The sequence below is a fragment of the Cervus canadensis genome, chromosome 20, assembly GCF_019320065.1.
Source record: "Cervus canadensis isolate Bull #8, Minnesota chromosome 20, ASM1932006v1, whole genome shotgun sequence".
NCBI classification, from domain to species: domain Eukaryota; kingdom Metazoa; phylum Chordata; class Mammalia; order Artiodactyla; family Cervidae; genus Cervus; species Cervus canadensis.
In genome coordinates, this window is record NC_057405.1 from 56393155 (window position 1) to 56412623 (window position 19469).

Below are 19469 nucleotides of genomic sequence, written 5' to 3' on the forward strand. Positions count from 1 at the left end.
ATATCACCAAGGATTTCAGCTCCAAACTCTCAGACCCTCGATAGGGGTGGCGCAGGGCACAGTGCAGTGCTTAGCCAGCTTTAGATCCTTAGCTACAACTTTTGCAATATCTGTCATGTCTGAACATCTATGATGGTGAATTTTGTCTGTCAACTTGACTGGACTGTAGGACAACCAGATAATTTGGTCAAACGTTATTCTGATGCTTTTGGATAAGATTAACATTTGACTCTGTAGACTCAGTAAGCAGATTTGTTCCCTCTAATGTGGGTAGTAAAGGCCTGAACACAACACAAAGGCTAAGTAAGAGGGAACTCTTCCTGCATGATGGCCTTTGAGCTGGGACATTAGGTTTTTTCCTGCCTTCAGACTTGAACTGAAACATCAGCTCCTCTTGGGTCTCAAGTCAGCCAGCTTTCAGACTGGAACTACTATTGTCTCTTTTGGGTCTATAGCTTACTGACCAGAGATCATGGAACTTCTCAGCCTCCATAATCATTTGAGCCAAGGTGGGAGTGGGAGGAAGGGGCAGGGAGCCACACTGTGTGGCTTGCAGAATCTTAGTTCCACAACTGGGCATTGAACCCAGGCCATAGCAGTGAAAGAGCCAAGTCCTAACTATTGGACCACCAGGGAATGTCCTGCCAATTCCTTATAATAAAGCTCTATCTCCAATCAGTCTATCTCTCTATCTATCCTCTGGGTTCTGTTTGTTTGGAGAACCCTAATAATATACCTCCTGTACCATATTTACCTAATAACTACTAAATCTTTAAACAGCCTATTTAAATAAATGAATTTTAAAATGCAACTCTGTCATATTGATATTTAAATCAAACATTTTTACTAAAAATATAAACATATAAGCTAACTGTAAAATTAAGTACACACATTAAAATAATAGCTCCCCTGAAAACACACACTTCTGATGGTAACTGTATATGGACCAAACTTCTCTCATTTCAATTCCTACCAAATGGAAAATCAACTATATTTTATAGTGAATGTTACCCTCCTTTTTAAGTGGAAAACCCTTCTCTCTTAGGCACCAAAAATAATATACAACACACAGTACAACTCACAGAGTGACATCACTATGTGTTTTAAAGTGGATACACTTAAAAACTACTCCAAACTACTTGTGACTTATTATGTAGGTCTCATCATTTTGTGGGTCAGGAATTTAGGAAAGGCTCAACTGAGCAGTCTGTCTCTGATCCTTGAGGCATCAGATGGAGAGGCTGGGACAGGAAGATCCACTTCCAGGATGGCATCTTCACTCGCATGTCTAGTGGCTCCGTGTATCCTATCTCTTTCTCTCTCCCCTTGGGTGTCTTATTCTCCAGGGCCACCAGAGTGTCTCATGGCCTGGCAGCCCTGGGGCAGTCATGTTTCTTGCGTGGTGTCTCAGCACTCCAAGTGTGAGCATTTCAAGAGTCCCAGAGGCTCTTCGCCTCTGTCCTGCAAGTCTCATCCTATGAGCCTAGCACGTCATTTAGGACAGCCCAGAGTCAAAGAGAGGGAGTGAACCCCTACAGCTCCATGGGAGGAATGTCAAAGAATCTGTGCCATCTTTATTCCTTCACCCCATTCCTGTGTACCAAAGAAGGAGAAAGTACTCAGACATGAGGTTTCCACATCATGGATAAAAGCGTATCATGTATCCAGAACGAAGGTAGGAGCTAGGTCACACTGGAGCAAAGGCATCAGTTTGAAGTCAGGCACAGTCAGCTTTGAGACCATATATACCACTGACTGGGTGACCTTGAGCTTAAACTACTGAATCTCAGGGGGCGTGGGAGGTGCATGCGGGAGCCTTGTCTGTAAAGTGGAATAATGGTATGTTCCAGGGCTATTGTGTGGATACCTAGTAAAAAAAAAAAACACACTTTAATCAGTAAGAATTAATGAGCTTAAGCAAACCCAGGAAAACAGTGATGATTCTACAAAGGTATTTATAAAATACTGTATTTACCATAAAACCTACTCACACTCTGGAGGAAAATGAAACATAATAGAAAGAGTCTTCTCACTTAGCTTAAAAGCTGCAGTTTTTGGAGGAAATTCACCAGAAAGCATCTTCTCAGGATGTCAGTTACCCCCCAGATTCCTACCATGATCTCTGAGATGGCTCTGCTTAGTAATCATGTAGGGAGCTGGCAAAACAGCACCATCTTCTTTCTAAGCCATAATTAATCAGGTGTTTGGGGAGGCAGGAGAGAGTGAAATGCATGGCAACTTGGCAGGCTCTGATCCTCCAGGTGCTTGGTGGTGGTGATAACACCCCTTGTGAAGGGGCATTTTAGAAATGTGCAGGAGATGCTTTTACCTGGCCCACAGCTGGGGGCAGGGTGATCTTTACCGGAGGGTGGCCGCCAGGGATGCTGAGTGCGCGGAGCTGTCCCACGTAAGATAGCACTGTCACACTAGAGAGTCACACAAGGGAAGACCTTGTTTTTCGGAACCTAGAACTAACTTCATTTACATGTAAACATAATGTGTTTCTCCTCAGCTATGATATTTCCCAGGCATTCAATCAGCATGTAAATCAAGGAAAGACTCGTCTCTGTTTTGTTCACAATTCCAAGAGTTGTTTACCACTTCGGAAAATCCTGTCCCTGGCAGCAGCGTGAGCTCATGCTATCCAAGGGCCCAGTCCCATTCACTGTTCCAGCTGCGCTGGGGGTGGCAGGTGTCACGCACCTGATCTCATCACTGTGGCAGCATCCAGATCCGGGCACCTGCGCTGGAAGTGATCACAAGTCATGCTGCCTTCATTTCTCTTCTCACCTCACAGGTGACATCATGCTGATTTTTCTTAAATTATGAATGTGGGAGGGTTGTCTTATCTGGGAAATTTACTTCAGGATTGTAAGTGAAAGTCACTCAGTCATGTCTGACTCTTCGCGACCCCATGGACTATACTGTCCATGGAATTCTCCAGGCCAGAATACTGGAGTGGGTAGCCTTTCCCTTCTCCAGGGGATCTTCCCAACCCAGGGATCAAACCCAGGTCTCCTGCATTGAAGGCAGATTCTTTACCACCTGAGCCACAAGGGAAGCCCAGGATTGTAAACAGTGTGTTTAAAAGTATTTGTAATAAAAAAGAGAGTTGAGTTTGACAAGCCTGAGAGCCCACTGCTTTAAAAAAAAAAAAAAAAGTTTGCTCTGGATCAAAAATGGCTTTCCAAGTGGAAACACCAGGGAATCATTTCCTTTTTGGAACCTGCTGGACCTAGGAGCAGCCCAGCCAGGCTCAGCAGGAGCAGCTGGCACTGAGGCACCGAAGAACTCTTTCTCTTCACCCTCACAGGTGGAGAGACACGGATGCTTCATCAGCTTTTCAAAACTGAAGGCAAGGCTCACAGGGCCATGTGACCCACAACAAGTTAAGCCTTGGTTTCCTTATCTGTGTAATGGAGGTAAAAACAGCCCCTCCCATACTGACTTACTGTGTGAAATCAAACAGATGAGATAAAGCATGTTTCGTGCTTTTCTCAACACCCCTGAGCATATGGTGCTCAATAAATGGAAACAGGCATTTATTACTGGGATAGGCTGGGACCTGGCACCCTTTGCTTCATGCTTGCACCTGGACAAATGTCTCCTGGAGCAACAAAAGACAAAGAAATTACATGGGACTGAAAATAGCTATGTGCACGTGCAGTTGAGGCAAATTATGGACAATGAGATAGAAAAACCAAAAATCCAACTGCCACTTCTTAAAAGTGGGAAGCAAAAGAAAGCTGCTGGAAGCAAAAGCAGGGTGCTATGTATGGCCCCTGCACACAACATCACCAAAGGGATGGGCAAACCCCACTGTGCCCAACCCCTGGACACACCCCCTACAGCTCACCCCATATAAGCAACCAGCTCACCCCTCCTCCGGGAGTAAGAAGGGAGCAAGGGAAACTGTTACTTGTCCTCGCTCCCTCCTGCTGCAGGAGGGGCCCCAATAAAGCCTTGCCTGAATTTCTTTCCTGGCCTCTGATCAATTTCCATTGATTAAGGAGGCTAAGAACATTACCATTTGTACTGCACTTTACAGTTTATAATGCCCATTTCCATATACTGTCTCCTTTGAACTTTATGTACCTTATCCCAAGTAACCTTCCCAACAACTTCTGAAATACTGGGGAGAGACTGAGGCTTGCCCCGGGAGGGAGACCTTCAAACCCATTCAATCAAAGAATCTGGTGATCACTTAGACACCACTTCTCAGAGTATATGTTTTCACTTTTAACTCTTCCCTTCAAATGTCAGATGTTTTTCCCTTAAGATCATTATTTAGGCTATTATTTTAACCTTCCGGCTTCCACTGAGGGGTGAGCTGGCTGGAAAATGGTCCAAGACTTAAGTGGATCCACATTCTCAGTGTAAATTCTTCTTATCCTGTCCCAAATCTAGCAAGTGCACAAGCAGAATATATGAAATCTCAACAAAAGGACAGCTGGGCACTGCTTAACTTTGTCCAGGAAGCCACCTAAACCACCCTGTCCACTGTTGGAAATCTACAAAGACCAGCTAAGTCTTGGTCCCACGGAAATATTTTTTCCTTGGGCTTGAAAATGTCAAGTATAGTCATAAAAGCAGTGGTCTAAGAAAAACAGATTTTTTTCATAAATGACTGTACTGTGCTGTGCTTAGTCACTTAGTTGTGTCTGACTCTTTGTGACCCCATGGACTGTAGCCTGCCAGGCTCTTCTGTCCATGGGGATTCTCTAGGTAAGAATACTGGAGTGGGTTGCCATGCCCTCCTCCAGGGGATCTTCCCAGCCCAGGGATTGAACCCAGGTCTCCCGCATTGCAGGCGGATTCTTTACTGTCTAAGCCACCAGGGGAGCCCAAGAAGTGGAGTGGATAGCCTATCCCTTCTCCAGTGGAACTTCCCAACCCAGGAATCCAACTGGGGTCTTCTACATTGCAGGCAGATTCTTTACCAGCCGAGCTACCCGGGAAGCCCCTTAATGACTGTACTTCCAGTTTATCCTATACTACTCTGGTCTCAAGCCAACTAGTAGGAACTCAATTTCTCCACACTTGATCCTAGCAGATTTGGGCTGCTTCTAGGGAAATGCGTGTAAAAGACAAACTCTTCTGAATGTACTTTTTCTTTACTCTGCTATCAGAGAATTTTAGGTACTTTATTCTTTACTGGCTTCATGCCAAATGACTTCATAACTAAAAGGAGGGCAATAGAAACAAAGGACCAGTCCATTTAAAGCATCGCGTACCTTTGGCCCCCACACACCACCACACATATTGCACCCCAACTTCAGTTTCTAACTTCGATTCCCTGGAGAGAGTTTATATTCACTTGGTCTCATTAACACAAAACAGTTGTACAGCCTCTCACTGTGGGACCAATTAACTATTTCCACATTAGGCACCAACACAGTCTCACCTTACAGTCTGCTCTTATTATTTATGCTAAATACTTAGTATTAATTACACTACAAACACTCAATACAAGGGCTATATTTTCACACTGTAGGTGATGATTTCAGGCATTAGAGCCAGATGGATTTTTTTTCCCACTGTTCCTATGCTTTATAATTATGTGCACCAAAATTTAAAGCTTTCTACAGCTTTCCACTTGAAGCACCTTTGCAAATGAGATTGTAAAGGGGTGAAATCAAATGTGCTTGAGTATCTTTTGGCATCTGTAAGGGGAAATGGTCAATAGAAGTTGGAACGCATAGATGGCTGTTGACCCCCAAATCTCAGAGCAAAGCCCCCCAGCACAGACAATAATGGCAACAGCATGAATCACACCAGTGACCACAGGTTTCTCCGGACTGAAAAATGATAGAATTGCATTCTGACAGTGGAGTTCTTTCCTGATCAAGAAACCCAATGCCTCACCCAACATTTTATTATTCACTTTAGGATAAAGTGAATTTAGGAGTTATTCACTTTAGGATAAAGAGCATAACTTAAAAGCTAATGGTTTGATTAAATCGTGACATCACCATAATTTCCCAACAGTGAGGGCACTAAATCCTAATGGCTGTGAAGAGAAGAGGTCAGTCTCTTTTCTGGAAGGCCACAAAGAATGAGAATGATTCCTACTGGCTTGTAATAGTTCAGAAATGGTTAGACCCAAAGGAGTTAAGTAACACAACCTCCAACTACCAGCTCCAAAACAAAAAGCATGAATGCCCCAAAGTTGTTTTGTACCTTGGGTTTTACTCAATTCTTGCTTTTTTCTTTTACCAAAACTCTGTCAAAACAGGATTCAAATCCTGATGCCAGCCCCAGGTCTGCTCAAAGGCTGCATTCAAGGCAGACCCCGACACATGGCCGCTGAGTGTTAACGTCAGTCCAGCAAGAGGACTCAAGGCCTGGCTCGGGACACCAGGGAAAAACACACTCCTTGGCGTTCCACCCTGGTTTTCTCATCAGAACAACCATGTCTCAGGATGACTTGTGGACAAATGTGAAAGGGAACATAGAAAATCTTTCCCTCCCAAAGAAAACGAACGACCCATAAGCTCTGTGAGCTGACAGCCATGAGCTACTGTCGGCTCTTACTGAATCCTTTCTGAACTGTACCAAGGGAGACAGGAAGAGAGGGTAATGATCAAATCCTCGTTAGAAGAGGGATGAAACAGGCTCTCTCCCCTGGTTTTTACCTTGGTTCAGTGCTATTTTCCCTGGGATGGACTAGGACCCAACCCGTACAGTCCTTTGCTTTGCCCAGATCAGCATTTGATCCCAAGTTTAGTGCCCATCTTGATGAAAGGCTGTCTATTTCATTAGAATGAATTTCAGCCATAGGTTTCTGCTTTCAAAGAATTGGGGCTTTTGCTCTAGAATGGTCAGCACAGAGTGACAAAAAGGGCAAAGGCTTTTGTTACCAAAGATTCAGCTCCCAAAAGTTGAGTCACAGTCATGGAGCTAACCAGACAACATCACCACCTTTCAAAGTATAGCGATGACATTATTTTTCCCTGGCACATTAATTTTCTCACACCAGCCAACTTCACTCCTCTGCTTCTGTGCTGAATGCCCTACGGAGACAGGAAGGCCACCACTCCTCAGCCCAACCCCTTCCCCAGAGGGCTCAAAGGAGGGTGCAATCTTTCCTAAAAAGTACTAACATGAAGGGGAAAAAAAAAAAAAGCAGCAACACTGGGACCAGCTTCCACTTACGTGATCAATAAATGCAGCTGATGACTGCAAAGAAATGCACACCTGCCTCCCCACAAATAAAAATTCAGGGAGGGAGAACGTGTCTGAGCTGGTGGGATGGTAAAGAAGCATTTCTACAATTCTCTATAAATCACAACTGGTCAAACAGTAACGACAGCAATCCCAGGGAAGCCCCCGTTGTGGATCTCTGAATATACTCCGGTTTCCCAGGGTGTCACACAGACTCGATAGAATGACTTTTCAGCTTAATGCAAAGTGAGAACTGCCACTGGGTAATAAATTCCTTTCTGGGCTAAAATAGTAGTCCACGAAGTAATCACTGCAAGAAGCAAGAGGTGTTTTATCTCAGTGGTGGCAAAGTGCCTCTTCAGATTGAAAAATGCTGATTTATTCCAGAATGCACAAATTCTGCTGGTTGTTCCTCGCCATTCCCCACCCTGCCAACGGAGGAATGTTCTTGACTGCGTCAGAACCGCCAGCTTAACCCAGCAGGAAGCTTTGTCTCCAGCATCCCGTCCTATCCATCCAGCCCTCTTGACTGAGAGAAGTAACAGCCCACCAATGCTAATGTTTAAAGAACCCAGAGGGTGAAGAGAGAGGTCTGACTCCTGGAAGGAGCAATCTACACCCATCACCACTTGCCTTCCAGCCTCTGCGGCCGGATAGTAGCGTCCCTCCTCAGGCTGCCCCTGAATGCCACCGCAAGTGACCAGCAGCCCCGGGAGTGTGTGGTGGGGGAGGGTTCGTCGTAGAGCAGGCTGCTCAGGACTCCTCTGTGTCCTCAGACGTTAATCCACATAGCTCAGAATAAGCAAGATTGCAAACAGCCCTGAGCGCGTCTAAAACGGCCTGCAGCTCCTCTCATCAGTCTCAGTCAATCTCGGCATCGGACAAACCGCGGGTGAGAGTTTGCAGACAAACTGAGGGACGAACCCTTGCCAGAACTGAAACCGAGATGAACGCAACAACAATGAAAAACACTTAGAACCACGTGGGCTCATAGCCAAACACTTGAACTTGGTCTGTACGTACCAACAAACGCAGGCTTCACCACATAGATTTACAGCAGAGATTCTAGCAGAGATTTGCAGCAGAGACTAGCTTGTGGCGTTCTTGCAAATGCAGAGGTTTTCTTTCAGGGTTGGGGGCGGGGGTGGTGGGCCGCCGGGGAAAGGTAGAAAAGGAAAATGAAGAAGGACAAAGCGACAGATGCAAAGGCAATCCAAACACTCTGAGCCACTGTTTCAAACTTCAGAAATTTTACCACAATTTGGGTGATCCTAATGGTCTCTGAATCACGTTAGAAAATGTCACAATAGACATTTGAATTAAAATCCAGTAGGTCTGCCAAAAGACCAATTGTTAAAAATTGGCAAGTTTCCAGAGAATTTACTAGGCTGCATACTGCCCGGGGCTGAGAGAATTGCTAATTCCAGAGAAAGTTAATTATCACCTTATTGATAAAGGGGTAATTTTTAAAGCTTATGGTGTGGCTTTTGTGACTCATTAATTAAAATTTAGAGTAATTTACTAGACACAGTGGTGGCTTCTGTTACATTATATAGGTACCAAACCATTTGATTTTTCTCCCAGTGGCTGTTTTTAATCCCCCTTGCCTCTCCTCACCTGTCTGCCTTTGAAAGCAGCAAAAGCATTAAAATCGCATAAATCTTAAAAAAGCCTTTTGAGAGATTGCAGGATTAAGAAGTAAGATGTCCAAAGGGCACTCACACAAAGTTCTCTCCTAGAAATGTCAGATTTGCCCACAGAAATGAAGAAGCACATGTGCTCACACCAAAAGGGACTGCTTTTACAAACTTCATCTCCAAAATATTAGACCAAATTGTATGCCCTTCGATAATTTGATGGAAAAGAGTCTTTCCTCATCTCTTTTCTTTTCTCTCCCACACCATCCCCAGATAAAGGCAGAGGCTCAGTGAAGGAGAAGCCTCAGGGAATGAAACTGGAGGTGTCTGGGCTCTTAAGTTCCCAGGCGGTGTCGTCTCCTGCTCTCTCCGGGATGGGTGGATCGGGGTAAGCCACCTGGCATCGGGGTGACGCTGCGGCTTCCAGGGGTAAAGCCTCGGGAGGAACCTCAACCCGCGGAGCTCTGCCCGGGGCCCCAGGGTGCCAGTTCTGAGCCCCGCCTCACCTCTGCCCGACCCGCGCTCGCTCTAAAGCGTCTTCAAGAACGAGTGAACATGTGTGATGTGTCCGCCCACCGCGCCAGACTGTAAACAAACCTACCAAACCCTGTAAAATCTAACTCCCCACGTGTGCATAAAGATGATTTCTCTCTGGATATCCCTTGTTTAAAGGGCACTTCAGCAATGTTTCCTTAAACTTGTTGAAATGTTTAAGGTCCAAACTTGAGGTTTAAAAATACATAAAAGCCGCCACAATATGAGAGGTTTCTGCTTTTGATTTTTCACATCAATTAAGGTTTAAAATTAAAAAAACAGAAATCCTATCTTTGTACTTTTGGGCATCGCTTGAATTTTTATAAGGAAACATTATGTCACATTTAAAAAGTCATTATTTTTTGAATTTTCAGTACAAAAGTTTCAGAGCAGAGACAGTACCTGGGGCTGGCTTGTGTTCTAGCAGCTTGACTGCTTGTATTACCTGCTGCTGGAAGAGCCCCTGCGACCCCAAACCCCAGAAACCGAGAACTATAGAAAGTGAAACTGCTTCTGCTGGTTTTCACTTGCCTCAAAAACACACCACCAAAAGCAAATAAATGACCGAAAGCAATTTATTCTTGTTTTCTTTCTATTATTGTTCATTTACTTGTTAGGTTTCGGTTATTGTTGCTGTTTTGGGCAGTGGGCGCTGGCAGCAAAATAAAAGTAATTTAACTGGCACAGGGAAGAAATTTAAACATGTTAAACACAAAAGAACTGGGTGTTTGTGGAATTTTCACTTTTCTTATAATTCCACAAATCAAGCAGACATAAATTTACCAAAATAATACATAGCCTTTCCACATACACAACTTACAGAGATAAAGAAAGTACATTCATATTTTTTAAAATATCTGTCACAAATATGTTTGAAAGATAGAGACTGTGAAGTCACCAAACAACTTCCCTAAAACCGAAGGTTCTACATTCACATTTTATTTGAGTTTAGACAATTCACTACTGCTTTGCTAGGTAATCTTCACCGAGTGCTATTGCTCAAATACCCGCTTCATTTTCTCAGGCTAGTTTTACCAAACAACACCACAAAAAATTGCTGCACAGAAATATTACACCCTAGGTAGTTTACTTTTCCACACTGTAAATTCCTTCAAAGTTATTTTATGCTTTCACTCCAAATAGCCTATTTTTAAAAAAAAAAAAAGTCATGAGGAAAAAAAAGAACTATGTTTCTCAGTTTTCAAAAATGGTTCCTCTGAAAAAGAAGAAAAACAAAGTATACAACAAATGTGTGGATTCTGAAGTGACTGGGTTACTTTCTCAAATACCACAATTTCTGAAACTAACCCCAAAGCCACTTTCTCAGGAAGCTACTGATTGTCTCGACCCTCTTGAGTATCATTGTAGAACCCAGAAACTCTTCTCCTAAACTGTGACAGGTAGTGGAAAGAACTTTTGACTTTGCACCTGAACCATCAATCAAACGATTCCCTTGCAGCTGACACCTCACCCTCATTCACGGTCCTGTCCTGTTCAGCAAGCAACCTGGATAGACAGCTTCATGCTGCTGGATTCAAGTCACAAAAAGCCCCACCTGGGAAGGAGGTGACTCTGTATTTGAACTTGGGTAAACTGTTCCTGACACTTCACAATCACCTGGGTATTTTTTTTTTTTTTTTGCCGAAACTAACCAACACCAGCAACTAGCAATAAATAGTATTCTCATCTAGCCTGGTAGATTAGGAAAAACCAACACAAAGGCGTATGAAATATTCCATCTGAGATACAAAAAACAAAATTCAATGTTAAAAACCACTCTTGCGTGTTCACCACATATTGATTATAAACATTAAATTTTAGGCTAATATATTTTATCCCGAGATATACTGTAATTTTTTATAATTAAAAAACAAAAAAAAGTGAAATCACCATGCCAAAAGAAAAAAGCGAACCAATTATCTGAGTTCACATTTGGGAAAAACAGTAACTCTCTACATATTCAAATGCAGAGTAAAAGTAGTGTATGCACACCAAATGGATAAACTATATAATTCTATACCACATTTCCCCTTCTGAGATCTGGCCAAGAAATCACTGTATTTTGAGTAGGAGGAACTAAAGTTTACCTGCCAGCCTCAGCAGTTTCAGTGCAGGATGCTTGTGCTTGTCATAAAGGTAGACATGCAACCCAGGAGATCTGAAACAGGTAACCTGTCACGCTGACAGTGAAAAGAGAAGGATCCCATGTCAGCGGCACACCCACCGATTGTGCATCTCCCTTACCTACAGTTCGTGCACCAGAGCCCTGATCAGGTTCTTTACCAGGCCGGGAATGTTGACTCAGAAGACAGATGACTTTCAGTACATGCAAACCGAGTGTTGCAAAAGCTAATCTTCCACCCGTGTGTTAGTAGCTCATAGTTAGTCTCCAGCAGCCCTGCTCTCCGGCTGCAAACATCTCATTAGACTAATGCATTCAGCACAGGCAGAAAACTCGATTTACCATAGCTACAGCAATGAATTTCCATTACGATGACAGCTTCAACCACATCATGTCCGGAAAACCAGCCAACCACTGGCTTTTAAAGAACACACACATTTTACATGCAGAAAACGAGGCGCGCGAGTGTGTATGTGTGTGTGTGTGTGTGTGTGGTTTCCTTCCTCTTAGCAGCCCAACTAGAGAAATGTGCAGTGTAGCTTTTTTGCCAACACAAGCTGCAAGGTAATGACACTTCTGCTTCTTTAGTAGTTACATCCTTGTAATAACCTGAATTATGTTACAATTGTCAGAATGGGTGTTTCCAACATTTCGGTTTTCATTACCCCTCCTCTGTTGCCATGGAAACCAGACTGTAACATCATCTCTTTGTCCCAGTCCTGCAGCAGCGTGAGCCAGCACCGGGCTTATAAGATACCGGTGATCTGAAAGAGTGAATGTTTGACCTTGGACAAATAAAACAAAAAGAATTATTCTAATGACATCATTGTTTAGGAGACTGCATTTGCCAGAAGACTGTGCCTACACAGGTGAGCACACCATGGTCATATGTATACAGCTGCATACAACACATACGGTTAGTTCTTTTAAATAGGGCACTGACCTGGGCCCTGGACCTGTGTGTAAATGCAGAAGTATAAATATGATTTACACTCATAAACATGATAGGGACCTCATGGGGTGGAATGGTCCTCACATAGGAGAAGGGTTGCTATTCACCCTCCATGCCCTATTGTATTCTCTGTGGCAAATCAATTTATACTGGTAAAGGGACTTTTTCTTCTTTTCTTTGTTAGGTGGAGGAAGGCTCCCCATTGCCTACCTCTTTCACCCCATCCTGATGTTTTATTCCCAAGTATTTCCTACAAAATGAAACATCCATTTAATATGTGACCACCCATAGGCTTACTACTAGGGGTGAGTGACAAGCAAATTTAGCCAGGGCCAAACATCAACCAGGGCTAATTAAGATTTAGGCCACAACTTGGACAGTTACTGAGAGTGAAAAGTTGAAATTACAACTTGAGGTTTTTCTGACTATATATCCAGAGTCCCATAAGAAAGAAATAAGAAATCTCCCTCCTTAGATTATAAACATAGAAAAAGTTAAATTTTTCTGAAATCAAAGCATTGTACTTATTGAGCAAGAAGTAGATTCACCACTTTAGTTTACTTAATCATGTAATTTTGTTGTTTTGCTTTGTGTGGGAAAATGCAAGTTTGGTGGTCTTTCATTTTGCTCATTTAATACAAGTTTATTTCATTGAAGGGGGAGAAGGAAGAGTAGGGGGAGAGGAAGAGGAGGAGGAAAGAAAACAGAACCCAATGGATGATTTCCGTTTGGCCAGCAGTGGTAGTATTTTATGCCCATGGCCTTGAACATAATCCTACACTACATTCAGCAAAGTATGTTGGCCTGAGATGACCAGTCTTCACTTTAAAATGGTTCTTCAGAGAAGTCAAATAAAATTTTCCTAAATAATCGAGACTATTTCCCAAATCCAATAAAAGAAGAAAGAGGCTTGGCAGGATCCGCCTGAAATAAAGGAATTTTCAGTTGTCCTACCCATCTCTGTGAGGGTTTGTGATTCTGGTCCTTGGGGCCCACAAGAACTGTCCTTAAGTCAAGGGTGTCTGGGATACAGGCATTGGCATCAAAGGTAAATTGCATCAGTTCAGTTCAGTTCAGTCGCTCAGTCGTGTCCAACTCTTTGAGACCCCATGAATTGCAGCGTGCCAGGCCTCCCTGTCCATCACCAACTCCCGGAGTTCACCCAAACTCATGTCCATCGAGTCAATGATGCCATCCAGCCATCTCATCCTCTGTCGTCCCCTTCTCCTTCTGCCCCCAATCCTTCCCAGCATCAGGGTCTTTTCCAATGAGTCAACTCTTCACATGAGGGGGCCAAAGTATTGGAGATTCAGCTTCAGCTTCAGCATCAGTCTTTCCAATGAACACCCAGGACTTATCTCCTTTAGGATGGACTGGTTGGATCTCCTTGCAGTCCAAGGGACTCTCAAGAGTCTTCTCCAACACCACAAATTCAAAAGCGTCAATTTTTCGGCACTCAGCTTTCTTCACAGTCCAACTCTCACATCCATACATGACCACTGGAAAAACCATAGCCTTGACCAGACAGACCTTTGTTGGCAAAGTAATGTCTCTGCTTTTTAATATGCTATCTAGGTTAGTCATAACTTTCCTTCCAAGGCGTAAGCATCTTTTAATTTCATGGCTGCAATCACCGTCTGCAGTGATTTTGGAATCCCAAAAAATAAAGTCTGTCACTGTTTCCACTGTTTCCCCATCTATTTCCCATGAAGTGATGGGACCAGATGCCATGATCTTAGTTTTCTGAATGTTGAGCTTTAAGTCAACTTTTTCACTCTCCTCTTTCACTTTCATCAAGAGGCTCTTTAGTTCTTCTTCGATTTCTGCCACGAGGATGGTGTCATCTGCATATCTGAGGTTATTGATATTTCTCCCGGCTATCTTGATTCCAGCTTGTGCTTCATCCAGCCCAGCATTTCTCATGATGTACTCTGCATATAAGTTAAATAAGCAGGTTGACAATATACAGCCTTGACATACTCCTTTCCCAATTTGGAACCAGTCTGTTATTCCATGTCCAGTTCTAACTGTTGGTTTCTGACCTGCATACAGGTTTCTCAAGAGACAGGTCAGGTGGTCTGGTATTCCCATCTCCTTCAGAATTTTCCACAGTTTATTGTGATCCACACAGTCAAAGGCTTTGGCATAGTCAATAAAGCAGAAATAAATGTTTTTATGGAACTCTCTTGCTTTTTTGATGATCCAGCGGATGTTGGCAATTTGATCTCTGGTTCCTCTGCCTTTTCTAAAACCAGCTTGAACATCTGGAAGTTCACGGTTCACGTATTGCTGAAGCCTGGCTTGGAGAATTTTGAGCATTACTTTACTAGCATGTGAGATGAGTGCAATTGTGCGGTAGTTTGAGCATTCTTTGGGATTGCCTTTCTTTGGGATTGGAATGAAAACTGACCTTTTCCAGTCCTGAGGCCACTGCTGAGTTTTCCAAATTTGCTGGCATATTGAGTGCAGCACTTTCAAAGCATCATCTTTCAGGATTTGAAATAGCTAAAAACTGAAATTCCATCACCTCCTCTAGCTTTGTTCATAGTGATGCTTTCTAAGGCCCACTTGACTTCAAATTCCAGGATGTTTGGCTCTAGGTGAGTGATCACACCATTGTGGTAAATCACATAATGAGGCTTAAAATAGAAATTAACTAAACTTGACTTGCTTTAAAAAACTAGATAAATGGCAGCTAGATTTTAAAAAATCAGTAATTTTACTGGGATTTCTTTCTTTATGCCACCATGACTATAGGTCTTAAGTAATTAAGTTCATGTCTTTAATTCCAAGAAAAATTTAAGTCAAACACATAAGAGAAAAGAAATTTGGTAGGATGGTTGCAGACAAGCTCAGGGGTCAGTGGGAAGAAAAGGGGCCCTTCTGAGCTAATGTATCTCCAGGTCTTGGGCTACATCCCTGGGCTGCATCCCTGGGCTGCATCCCTGGGCTGCATCCCTGGGCTGCATCCCTGGGCTACGATCAGGATGCTTAGGCTCTGCCATGTTATCAATTTTCTTTAGTGCTGTGGTTACATTTCTGTCTCAGACCACAGGCAGCATGCTCCATTGTTTCCATACAAATGCTACTGGGTTTGTGGTAAGCAAGAAGTATCCAGAGGGAGCAGGCTAATTTTAGGGCCTCCAAAGGACAAACCTACTTAGAGTAGCCTCTATCTGAAGAGTAATCCTCCTCTGTCAGCTGCTGGTGAAGAGCTGTGGTTCCAACACAAGAATCAGGTAAAGAGCTAGGACTGTGTCCTGGACAATGGCATCAGTGCTATAGAAAACACAACCCTTGTTATCATAATAATAACCAACCTTTGCTGGGGAAATATTATGTACCAGTCCTTTTCATATATTATCTCATTTACAGCAACCCTATGAAGTAAGTATTATGCGTATCACCCCCATTTTACAGATAAGGAAACTGAGACTTGAGGATTTTAAATAAGTTCCTCAAGTACATAGCTCAGAAGTGTTAGATACAAGACTGACCCAGGCTGTTTGTCCCAAAGACACAGTACTTAGTCATCTGGTCACACAGCCTCCTGGCACTGCTCCTTGTTTCAGTTCTGCCATTAACCAAATAACATTGGGCAAATCATCCTCTATAATGTAGGGATGGGAGTAGGAGACTAGAACACCTTTGTGGTCTCTTATGGTCCTGACGTTCTACAGCCCGATGAATTGCTTTACCTACTGGGCTGGGACAGACTAATACTTTGGATTGGACGTGAATTCAGTTGTGGTTGTGGCTATGGCCATGACTACTAACAGGGAAAAAGCACCCTCTCTTTCATGAGAATAAGATCTGATAAACTAGTGCTTTGAACTGTCAATTTGGGGTGGTGACAGTGGGGGAGAGCGCATGGAGAAAGAACAGAGAAGTTTTAAAGGCCAAGATTCCATCCCTGAAGTAACAAAAGGACTCCTGATTTCCATACTCAAGAGGTCCCATGACTTCCACATTATTCACCTTTTTCAAAGCAGACTTTTCCCTAAATGTTCCTGAGAATTTGAGAAATTCAGCATTATGGAAGGCATGAGGCTCATGATCACATTTTGCCAGAGGGGAAGTTGAGGCAAATGGTTAACTTGGTTAGTCAGACAAGAGAAACAATTTGTAGACTCAGATTTCTTGGTTTCCCCAAACTGCTACTTCTTCAATTCAAAGCTCTGCCTTCCACAGGGCCAGAAATCTGTTTAAACTATACAAGCAGGAATCTTTGGAAATGAAAAGCAAAACTGCTCTTTGTAGTGAGGTTAAACAGGAAACAACCTCAGTGACCAATAAAAAGAGATTAAGTTAATGTATCATGAAGAGGCTTGCTCCTTGGAAGGAAAACTATAACAAATCTAGACAGAGTATTAAAAAACAGAGACATCATTTGTTGACTAAGGTCCCTGTAGTCAAAGCTATGGTTTTTCCAGTAGTCATGTACTGTTAAGTACATGAGTTAGAGTTAGACCATAAAGAAGGCTGAGTGCTGAAGAACTGATGCTTTCGAACTGTGATGTAGGGGAAGACTCTTGAGAGTCCCCTGAACAGCAAGGAGATCCAACCAATCCATCCAAAAGGAAATCAACCCTGAATATTCATTGGAATGCTGAATATTCATTGACACGAAAGCTGAAGCTTCAATACTCTGGCCACCTGGTGTGAAGAGCTGACTCACTGGAAAAGACCCTGATGCTGGAAAAGATTGACAGCAAAAGGAGAAGGAGGCAATAGAGGATAAGATGGTTGGATAGCATCACCTACTCAATGGACATGAATCTGAGCAAACTCTGGGAGTGAAGGACAGAGAAGTCCGCATGCTATAGTCCATGGGGTCACAAAACGCTGGACATGATTTAGTGACTGAACAACAGTTACAAGTCCACACTATAGAATATACAACATAACCACCAAAAAGGATGCCACTGAAGGCCAGGACATGAAAACACACAAGTTACAAAAGAATATGCAGGATAGAATCTTATTTTGAAAAAAAAAAAAAAAAAACGATTTGCAAATACTGAATACATCACTATGGTAATAGTGATGATCACTTGGTGACAGGATTATGAGTAATTTCTATCTTCTTAATCTTTCTTTTTAATATTTTCTACAAAGGAAGATTTACTTTTGTGGTAATAAAAAGTTAATGTGAATTAGTTGATTAGTGATAATTTTTTCTTATCACATCTGCAAGCATATTTGCTTATCATTCTCATAAATCTTAAATCTCAACTCTTTTTCATCAGTGAAATAATAATTAATCCTTTGCCTGGCAGTTGTAGGCTTCCTTCAGCCATGGCCTCAGCCAGTGCTTTAAGCTTGAAGACTGCACCCAACTCATTCAGGTTATCCTCCTGTCCCCCACTCAGCTTCATCATCACCTCATATCTTTGAGCCCATGCATCGTGCTCAGCACAACTAACACAAAATCAGGGGCAGACTCCTTATCCTTCCATACCTAAGAGCTTCCACAATCTATGGGGTCCTTTTAGACCTGATAATATGTAGTCTTGTTTTAGTAAAGTCAAATTTTAAAGATAAAAGAGTTGAGGAGGGGGGAAAGGTGATCAAATGAAGTTAAAATCACTCCCATCCAAGGAAAAAGTGACTCATTCCAATTCTCCTGGGCCTAAGACATAGTTCCTTTCAGATGGGGCCTCTGACTTTGTGGCTCTGGGCCTGTGGCCTTGGCTGACATTCAGGGATTGACTTAGTGGAAATATTTGTCTCAGGACCTGGCAGTTTTGGTGGTAGCAAGTCTGGCGACCCTCATCCCAAGGGCAGTGTCTGGTAACAGGGTTGGTACAGAGACGGTGTGTGCTGACAGCCAGCAGAGCTGCAGGGGACAACAGCCAGAGCTTTTTCTTTGGTCACTAGTCTGTACATTGTAAGCTGCCAGGGAAGTAGGCTTGCTCTCCACTAAATCCCCAACATGTGTCTAGTCTGTAGTAGGAAATCAACAAATAATTATCGCTTAATGAGTAAAAGAAATTGGGGGTTAAAAAAGTGACCTAATTTTAATCAATATTAGTATAGTCCTTTACACCCAATTCCTTCCTTTCCCTCACCCCAAAAAAGATTGACTTTGGATATCTGCCATCAGAAAAAAAAAAAAAATCTTAATTTGTTAAAATTGAATGGATGACTTCCATTTCCTATCTCCCGCCTCCTCTATGTTCTGAAAATGCTATCTCCTTGGGATCATTACTGCTTTGAACCATGTTTGTTTGAAACTGATTAATTTTTATTCAGAATTCATACAGGTGCTCTCCAACACTTTTGGCTATTTTCTAGTTTTCTTTTTACCTCCTAAAATATTTTCCCTAAGTTAAATATGAGAAACCAGTGTGGGAGTGCTGAGAAACTCCTAGAATTGGAGAAAGTAAGCCTCAGTGAAATTTGTATATATACTCCAAAAAGACAGAAAAAGAGACTTCAAACAAAGTAAAGAGTGTATGCAATATTCTCTTTTTTTTACCTGAGTAGCCAAAGCAATCTTGAAAAAGAAAAGCAGAGCTGAAAGAATCAGGCTCTCTGATTTCAGATTATACTGAAAGCGACAGTAACAAAACAGTATCGTACTGGCATGAAAACAGAAGCACAGACCAATGGAACAGGATAGACATTTCAGACATAAACACGCATCTGCGGTCAATTAGTCTATAACAAGGCAAGCAGGAATGTACAATGAAGAAAAGACAGTCTCTTCAATAAGTGGTACTGGGAAAACTGAATAGCTCCATGTAAAAGAATGAAATTAGAACATTCTCTCACACAATATACAAAAATAAATTCAAAATGGTTTAAAGACCTAAATGTAAGACTGGATACTATAAAACTCCTAGAGTCTTTGATATAAATCCCAGCAATATCTTTTTGGATCCATCTCCTAGACAGAGTAATGGAGGTAAAAATAAAAATAAACAAATGACCTAATTAAACTTAAAATCTTTTGCATAGCAAAGGAAACTATGTAAAAAATTGAAAAGATAGCCTACAGAATGGGAGAAAATGTTTGCAAATGTTTACAAGGGATTAGTTTCCAAAATATACAAAC

The 19469-nt window shown here is 42.4% G+C and overlaps 1 protein-coding gene across 6 annotated transcripts in view; it reads right to left on the reverse strand.

Moving 5' to 3' along the window:
• Window positions 1–11829, reverse strand: part of SCML4 (Scm polycomb group protein like 4) — a 104522-nt gene extending 92693 nt beyond the window's left edge. For 2 of the 6 annotated variants that reach the window (XM_043439513.1, XM_043439515.1), the window contains exon 1: window positions 11580–11751. The gene's annotated coding sequence lies outside the window, so the exon portion shown is untranslated. The other 4 variants (XM_043439514.1, XM_043439512.1, XM_043439510.1 and 1 more) reach the window with 4 other exon arrangements.
• Between the last annotated feature and the right edge of the window lie 7640 nt (window positions 11830–19469).